The sequence below is a fragment of the Plecotus auritus genome (assembly GCF_963455305.1).
Source record: "Plecotus auritus genome assembly, chromosome: 5".
Classification (NCBI taxonomy): domain Eukaryota; kingdom Metazoa; phylum Chordata; class Mammalia; order Chiroptera; family Vespertilionidae; genus Plecotus; species Plecotus auritus.
In genome coordinates, this window is record NC_137776.1 from 22,483,342 (window position 1) to 22,492,526 (window position 9,185).

At 40.7% G+C, this 9,185-nt stretch overlaps 1 long non-coding RNA gene across 1 annotated transcript in view; it reads right to left on the minus strand.

Moving 5' to 3' along the window:
* Nucleotides 1-8,983, minus strand: part of LOC308248883 — a 175,098-nt gene extending 166,115 nt beyond the window's left edge. Inside the window, exon 1 of the long non-coding RNA XR_013960655.1 lies at nucleotides 8,885-8,983. This is a non-coding gene — a long non-coding RNA (uncharacterized lncRNA). The remainder of the gene's footprint in view (nucleotides 1-8,884) is intronic.
* Between the last annotated feature and the right edge of the window lie 202 nt (nucleotides 8,984-9,185).

A 9,185-nucleotide genomic window follows, 5' to 3' on the forward strand; every position in this document is an offset into this window, starting at 1 on the left:
GAGTTGACCAAAGTCACACCTAATGAGTAACAGACACAAGCCCTAGGTCCAAGACAGTTTGTCCCAAAGTGCATGCTCTTCTCATGACACCAATGAAGCTGCCCCCAGGAAAACTGGAGTGAGAAGGTTAGTTCTCAGCCTTCTGCAGCAGGGTATATGATATAAAATATAAAAGAAAGTTCTAGATTGTATAGCAGAGTAAATCAGAGGGTCTCAACCAGGGATCATTTTACTCCCTGCCAAGAAATATTTAGCAATGTCTGGGGATACTTTCAATTGTCACAACTGGAGGGTGCAACGGGCAGGTAGTAGAAATAAGCCAGAGATTCTGTTAAATACCCTACAATGCCCAGGAAAGCCCCTGCAATAAAGAATCATCTGGACCAAAATATCAATAGTGCTGAGGTTGAGAAACTCTAGACTAAGTGATCTTAAGGTCTCTTTCAACTCCAGAACTAAATTAGGAGCCTTAATATTTCCCTCTAGCTGCATAGATGGGATTCAGTTCTATAATCCAATGTTTCTCAAGGTGGAGCCAGAAATGGGACAAGGAGACCCACACCCATATCATTAGACCCTTTTAAAACCCTGGGTTTCCAGCATACCAAAGGCCCCAAAGAAATTACCTGAATATTGTTCTACCTCCCAAAGACTTGCCATTAAGTGCTCTCACCATGAATCTGCACTCCGGGAAACCCAGCTGGTTGGATATTCATATGGGCCCCAGGGACCGGGTTGGATAGGGAATTCCAGAAAACTCAAGAAGAGAGGGTGGAAATTCATCAGTTCAGTGAAAATCATTTCAATGAATGCCCAGTTGGTAAAAACTCATTCCCTGAAAGGCCAATTTGCTAAGAGTGAATTCCCAGGAAGCCAGTTCTTAGAAAGGTCAATTTTCCAAATGACCAATTCACTAAATTTACCAGATTCACATGTTGTGATATTTAATGGGACCATTTATCCACTGAAATTTCTGTTTGTCATAGGAAAATTTTTTCAGCATATCTAATTTTTAACTGGGAATTTTTTTCCAGCTAATTGTTATTTCTTTTGGATGGCTATGAAATTGGAATTAAATTTTAAGTTATGAATTAATGTCATCTAAAAGTCTATTTATTTTGAGTACTGCTTTAAGTTCATTTATTTTCATTTTCATTTAAAGTTAATTAAAATTGTATGTTGACTTGCCAGCTATATGCAAAAGGTTCAAGGGAAAAGGGTCCTGCCAAAGCAATGGAAAGGATGTGAGGGTGGCCAGAGAGACTTCCCACACTAATCATGTGTCAAGGACGAGACAAATAGTCAAGGAAGAATCAACTCAGAAGCATCAGGAGCAACCATTTTGAACTTTAAAATGTGGCTACTAATGACTGAAAATAAAAAGCCAACATAGATTGACTGTCTAAGAAATACTAAAGATCCAAGAAAGTGGGCAAAAAACAAAATTGACACTTAAAAACGTATTTATAGTTGCTTAGCCATTTTATCAAAAAGAGAGAATGTTGCTTTTGTCACAAGATATGAATTATTTCTGATAATAGCTACAGAATCAATAGATTTTAATTTCTCCTATTGAATACTACATAGCAATATCATGTAGGTAATGGGTCTTTTTCAGCCATTTCTGATTTCTATTGGGCTGCAGTGTCATTTTCCAGTTTTCTAAACATCAAGCACTTTTTAGTAGTGTGTGCCAATTTCTCAAACTGCATATCTGCCTTATTTTCCATTTCTGGCAATTCGACATTTTCATTTAATATATTTATATTCAAAAGCATTGGAAATGTATCAGAATTTTTAATTAAATTTAAACTTAAACTAAATCTTCTATATAAAGAAATCAAAAGCTTACTTTTAAATTTGAAAACATACAAAGTGAATCAGTTTTAAACCAAATCAAATTTATATTCTAGAGCATACAAAGAAAATCAAAAGTAGCCATCAATTAAAACACTTCTATATAAATATTAGCATGAACTGAAAATTTTCCATGTGACATGCTGAAATAGCATTACTAATGATAAAATATGTTTCTTTATGTATCATCATTAGTAACAAAAATGAGACAACGATATTGAGTTAAAAACATTTCTGTTAAAGCAGCAAGACATTCTATCAGCTAGACACTCTAGTCAAATTGTAAAGTAGTCAAATATTATAAAGGACCAAATTTGATAAATTTGGCATGTTAGTCAATAGGTGAATTGATCTTTTGGCAAATTGGCTTTCTAATAATTGTTTTTCAGGGAACTGATTTTCAGTTCCAAGAATATTTGAAAATGGGGAAAGAGAGTAAGATTCAGAGTGAAGGCTTTAGGAGAACTGGGCACACCCTTGCTTTTCTTAACCCCTTGGAGGTTGCAATCAACCCTGGGGGGCAGAGGCATGGAACTGAGTCACCCAGATAGCCAGTGCCCTCAGTGAACTGCAGTGCTGGTGGCTGTGTGGACATATGGAGGTTCAAGGCATATTCCTTTCTCTCAAGACAAGCCTCTGCCCTCTGCTGTGTGAAGGAAACCAAATGCTGTAATTAATTGAAATGTAAGCTATCCTGTGTGGTTTGTTTTTTTGTTTTTGTTTTTTTGGGGGGCAGGGAGGAGGTGCTAAATGATCAGTAGATATTACAAATGCAGCAGAAGCTCAGAGGAGCTGCATATAGACCAGTACTAGAGGGTCAGGCCGTTGGATCTCCTAAGGAGAACAGTTTAAGTCTAATTCCCCTTCTAGGTTGAATTTATGGATGCTTTGCATATCTGGGAGCTAAGTAAAATGTCCACCCAACTGGTAAATTTCTGATGATATTTTACTTGGGGCAACCAAATTTGTTGATTAATTGTTTCAACCAGGAAAAGGAATGATTCCAGATTTAGGAAGACCTGAGCTGCAATGATAACTGGGGTCCCACTACAGAGGCTGGGCTTGCCTCTGCTCCACAGTGGGAGTTGTTACTCCAAAGCCCCATGGAGGGAAGAAGACAGCCATATACCGAGCCCCTCATGTATGTGGAGCCCCTCAGATGTATATTGTGCTTGGCCCTTTACAAATCTTGTCTTCTTTGTTCTCTAACAACTCTATAAGTAGACAACTCATGAATCCCTCTCTTCCTAGCTCCAGACCCATATCTCCAATGTTGGCAAATGTGCGTTCATGCTCAATGTTGACAAATGTCCATGCCCATGCAAGGTCTCCTCCCCAGGAGGGCGGGGACGGGGGGCCTTGGTTATAAGCATGTGCAGCATTTGTTTCATACATTTTGAAAATGTTGATTTAGCACCTAGTAAAAGACAGTTTGTGTTTTTATTTGTCATTATGTCTCAAGCACCAGCACAGAATCTAATATGTAAAGAGAGAGCTCAATTAATGTTTGTTAAATGGCAAAATTAATGAATAATTAAACCTTATGACAAGTATTATGATCCCCATTTGAAAGATGATAAAACTGAGGCAAAGAAAGATTAAATAACAAGCCCATGTTTACATAGCTAATAAGTGCTAGATCCAGGATTTGAACCCCAGGTCCACCAACCCAGGGTGGCTCCACTGTGACAGTTTAATGTGAAATGAGCACCTACTGTGTCCTGGCACTGTACTGGTCACATCTTAACCTTTAACCCATTTAGATTCTCTTAGCAGTCCTGTGAAAAAGTTACTGTTATTTGTAATTTAGAGATGAAAAATCAGAGGCTCAAAGTGGGCCCATGGACAGAGCTAGAAAGTGCTGGAAATGGAGTTTAAACCCAAATTTGTGTGACTCCAATGCCTTTTATCTTCACACCACTCTGTTATATTATTATTATTATTATTATTATTATTATCATTATCATTATTATCATTATTATTATTATATAACCCACAGCTATACAGAATACAAATTATTTTATAATTTAGCACCCACACACCCGCCAATAACCCTCCCAGGAAGAGTTATCCCATTTTTTTCCTGGTGGGAAGGCTCAGATTCTGAGATTAAATGACCTGTTCAAATCCATATAGCTCGTCAGTGGAAGATCTTAGGGATTATCTATCTATGTTGTTCATGAGAGTTTTTTTGTCAGACATTGAAATTTAAATTAATTAAAATTAAATTAAATTAAAAGTCAGTTCCTCAGAGTCACTAGCCACATTTCAGTGCTCACTGTGGCTATTTTTTACCATGTTGGAGAACTCAGATGCAGGACATTTTTATATCTGAGGCCAAAGAGGCCACAAATCAATACTTCAAGGTGACAGCTGTCCCAGACAAGGCACCAGACTTGTGAGTGAAGAAGCTATCTTGGAAGTGAATCCTGCAGCCCCAGCTATTCCAACATCCAGCCATTTGAGTCATCATGGAGCAGAGAAGAGCCATTCCCATTGTGTCCTCACTAAATTTCTGACTCTCAAAATTTGAAAGCATGATAACATGGTTGTCTTTGTATACCATGTTTGAGGATAGTTTGCTCTGCAGCAATAAATAACAGAACAGGATGGAACTTTTGTGTGATGGGTAGGATCTCAAGAGGAGGGTCTCTTCAACAGCCAGGCTCAAAGCACAGGTCCTAGAGCTGAGATGCCCAGATTTGCACCCTAGCTCTGCTCCTCAGTGCTTCTTTGAGCTTATGTTGTTGCTTAACCTCTTTAGCTTCTTCTAACAAATGGGAGTCTTGTTGTGATTATATGAGATAATGCTTATGGAGGCCCTTCAATGAATGGGTCACAGTGAGAGGCAATGACTGTACATGTGGTCAGCTCTGCAGTTCTCAATATGTGGCCATAGACAAAGAGCACTTATAAAAGTATTTTCTGGTGAGATAACCACTGAGCAGTATGCATTTGGAGATTGAAAATTATGTAAATTTAAGAGGTTAGAAAAGTATTTGAGCCAATAGCTCTCTCAGGAAATAGCCATATGTACATGAATTTGCCTTCATTGTCTGGGAGTTGAAACATCTTGCCTATTTAGATGACAGTGATCAAAAAAGAAGGGCCACCAATTCCAGAATGTATTCTGCTTCAGATGATGCTTTCTGTGTCTGGAGTCCCAGCTGTCTATTGTCCTGTGCTTTATTTGATCTCACAATAGATCACCTGGTCCAGAAGCTATCTTCTGAGCACATCCCCTTCTGAGCTCTCGCCTGAACTGAGACCTCTATTATAAATGGCCTTCTACTCTTCTTCCCACACTAACTCTAGCATCTGACACCTGGCACACCTCTCGGGCTGAATGTTCTTCTGATGTCTGACTTCAGTGGTATTTCTTTCTATCTCTCTCTATCTCTCTCTCCCTCTTTCTTTCCCTCCTTCCTTCTCTCTCTCACCTATTCACACATCACATCTCTCATCTTACTTAGTTCAATCTTCTTAGAAGTTAGAACAAAAATCATCAGTTTCTTAAAATTAAAATCACTTTCTCTCTAATCAGTACTACTAACTCCTAACCACTATGTCTCTTATCTATCACATTTCAGGTGGGAAAATGGCATGAGTGGCAGATATAGAGGGAGAGTCAAAGAGTAAGAGAAATTTTCCAGGACTAAGCACATGAGTGAGGCTCCTGAGCTCCCCTGCAGAGAATGAGGAGACCGCATCCTTGGCATCACCCTCCTGAAGGTCACCCCCACCCCTTCCAAAGACTGAAATCAGCTGGCTTCATCATCAAGGAAGAGTCAATGGAGGGGAAAAGGAGGGAACTTTACCTCTGGAATTCCATATTCTCTATGCTCCAGAGAACAGTAAGGTCAGGGCACTACATTTATCTTTCCAGATGGGTCTCAGGTACCTGACACGGCCTGGCAACCCACGTTTCTCCTCTGATTTCCCTGTCACCAGGAGCTTGGATACTCCAGGAGCCAGGGAGAGGATATGGGTGGTGCAGCAGCAGGGAGTGTGCCTGGCCTTGGAGTAGGGAGGTGAGCAGGCATATTTCATAGCAGCAACTGGAGGGGTGGAGTGAGGGAAAGGGATATTGAGATCAGGAATGAAGGGTAGGATTGCAGAAGTTCAGCCTTACATTTTGCCGTTTCTGATCTCTCAGGATGGACACAGCTTAAGGGTTAGAGTGAGTAAGAAAAGAGGAAAGGGGGGACAAATCTGGCCTTATTCTCTTCTGGCTTTGACATGCTCTAGCCCTTGTTTTTCTACCTAAGAGAAGGTCTTGCAGGCAGTGAAGAGCCCAGCTTCAGGGCCTCATTGACCTTGAGCATGTCATTTAACTTCTCTGAGCCTCCCTTTCTCTATCTGCAAAATAAGTTGTACAACCTCTAAGAGTTGTGGTAAGGATTAAATAAGAAAACACAGATGAAGTGCCTTAGCTAGGAATTAGACCAGTTCAGACATTCTCTAAATGTTAGTTTCATCTCTCCCTTTCACTTTCTCACCATCCACCTTCATGAGAGAGAACAATCTCTAGGCCAAAATGTAAACAGAGAAAAAGCCATGGGCAGAGGGGCAGGTTGTTGCAATCCTGGTTCAAGGCATGTAATCACTTTGAAGTCAACCTTAATAGTTTATATTTATTTTGCACCTGTCCTTGAAGAGCTCTACCCCTTTTGGCCACCAGAAGCACTCAGTCATCTACATGAACAGCTGAGTGAGGTCAAGAGCAAAAGCATATGTCATGCCCAGCTCAAGTTGGAGAGCTCAACCTAGTAAGTTAAAGGATTTGCCCAATGCTATTTAGTTAAAACAGAGACAGAACTGAGGTTGTTATATCATGGGTGATTCTTCAGTAATAACCAAAGTTCTCACTTTGTTCTTCTGCCTCCCAAGCAAAAACTGGGTAATGTTCATTCTTTCTCACTCCCTGAGGCCATCCTGCCTGTATGGACTCAGGATTCCACAGGCCTAACTCTCAAAGCTCCATATAGCTGGTGAGTCATTGAGTCTTGAGGAGATTTGCCCCAAGGCAGAAGCTCTCCAGGGATGCAATTTTCTTCTACCCAAGAACCACTTCCCTCCAGCCTAGATGTTAGGCAACAGCAGGCATGTGGGATGCCCAAGTGCCTATAAAAGGATTATTAGTAAGTAAGAGTGGATGATGATAATTAATTATCTTCCCTTAAAGAGAAAATCCCTGGAGCAAAAGCATCAAAGGCAATGTTTTACTGAGTTGGCAATTTCTTTGGCTCTAGAACAAGATGACTCCTTAGTCTGCATCTTTCTCTCACATTCTGACTTGAGGAATATGCATTCTGACTTTGGACAACTTCTTCTAATTCCCACCTTGATCCAATAATCTTCATTATTAAAACTTCATACCAGGTCTACAGAAATATTTTATAGAATCCCTTTGATGTATTAATTCATGGTTACTCTCCTCCTTTACTAAAATCTAAACCAAAGAAAATGCACTTATAGTGGAGAACAAAATATCCCTGCCAGCCAAAGAGAGAAAACCATGGAAAATATACATCTAAAGAGATGGTACTATCTATCTCTTCCTCAACAAATACCTTACCAGAGGAGTAGTGGACAGAGAAGGGATGTGTGTCATCATCCAACAAGTGAAGGAACCTGGCCAGATTTTCTCCAAACCTTGTCCTATGTCAGAGACTCTATGAGATGCATATCCATGTTTCTTAGAAACAAGCAGTTACTTCACAAATCTTGGGAAACATCTCCTGTCATATAGACCCAAATCAGCAGACCCATGACCAGTAGCAAAGGTCTCTGCTTACTGAGCAAAGTGGACCATGGAGAGAACATCCCAAAATCTCATGTGACTAATCTTGAAGGAATCTTGGAATGTCCATGTATAGTGAAAAGAGTAGATGTTGAGGAATCAGGGAGTGGAGAAGGCTCTGTACTTTCTAGCCTTGTGACCTGGAGGCTCTCTGGGAATTAGTATTCTTATCTGTAAGAAGAATTCTTATCTACTGGGGTTCTTGAGAAGTTGGGAGGAGATCATGGATATATGTCAGCTTAGCTACTAGGTATGTCATTACCATGTTACATAATCACCATCTTGGGAAGATGGGGGCAAGGCAATGAAGCAGGCCACACATGCCATTGTATCCCAGCTCTAGGAAACTGTTGGCCCTTTGTACATATCCAGTAAGTATTTGTTGAATGAATCAGTGAAATCAGATCCATTTGTCATGCCTAGTGAAACCAGAATATTGGTAGACTGTTACCTTTCAGTAAGAACTCTCTGGACATCAAGGAAGTGTTTTCCAATCATCGAGCTGCAGGGATCTCAACACGCAAAGATGTCCTTTTGAGATTGGTTAATTTTCAAGACGCGCGCGCACGCACACACACACACACACACACACACACACACACACACACGTCTTGCAAAAACGTGTAGAGGCTTTGCAGGACTAGACAGAGACAGACCTCCACCAGCCAATTCTAGAGAAGCACTTGCATGCTAGTAGACTTTATCTGGAAACAACCAGCCCATCACCATCTTATTAGAATAATTATTGTTAGTGGTTGGCACAGGCAAACTCTTAATCTCAGTGTTTTAGCCCAATAAAAGTTTTATTCTTACTCACTGAAAGTCCAAGGTGGCTTTCTATGGGTTTTTTTCTCCAACCAATGATTCAAGTCTAGTTGTCTCCCCATCTCAGCATATTCGTTTCTCCAGCAGAGGAAAGAGAGATGGAGATGGTACAGTGTCTCTTCACTGCCTGGACCCGTTTCTGATCATAGCCATCAGCCACAACTACTCACATGACTCCAGTACAAATTCAAAGGGAACACATGCATAATAATAAGTGAGCACCAAATGTCTCCACCACCTTGGGGACCCAATGGATGGACATTCTGCAATCACCACTCTGACAGCCAGGAAGCTCTGGATACCCTCCCTTCACGCTTTAATGCTTTAACTGCTAAAGGAGGCTTTTAGACAAGATACTCCTAGCCCTGAAAACTATTTTCTATTTTGCTGATCACTCACCTTTTCTCCTCTTATTCTGATAGAGACTGGCTTTCAGAGGGGATTACACTGAGACAATCTTCATGGTGTCTTTGTAGCTGGTTTCCTCCCCAGCAACTCAGCTGAGAGGCAAAGGTCACAGAAAACCTGACACCCTTCTAATCTCACTATCTCCTGGAGAACACAGGCACTCCCTCTCTGGAATGCATGGAGGTTGCCAGTTACAGCATAATTCTCCTGCCAGCTTCAGTGTTGTCTGCCAGGAGTAGGGGCTGCTCCCAAAAGGCTGACAGCCTGAGAGGCCTTCATAACTGTCAGAGGG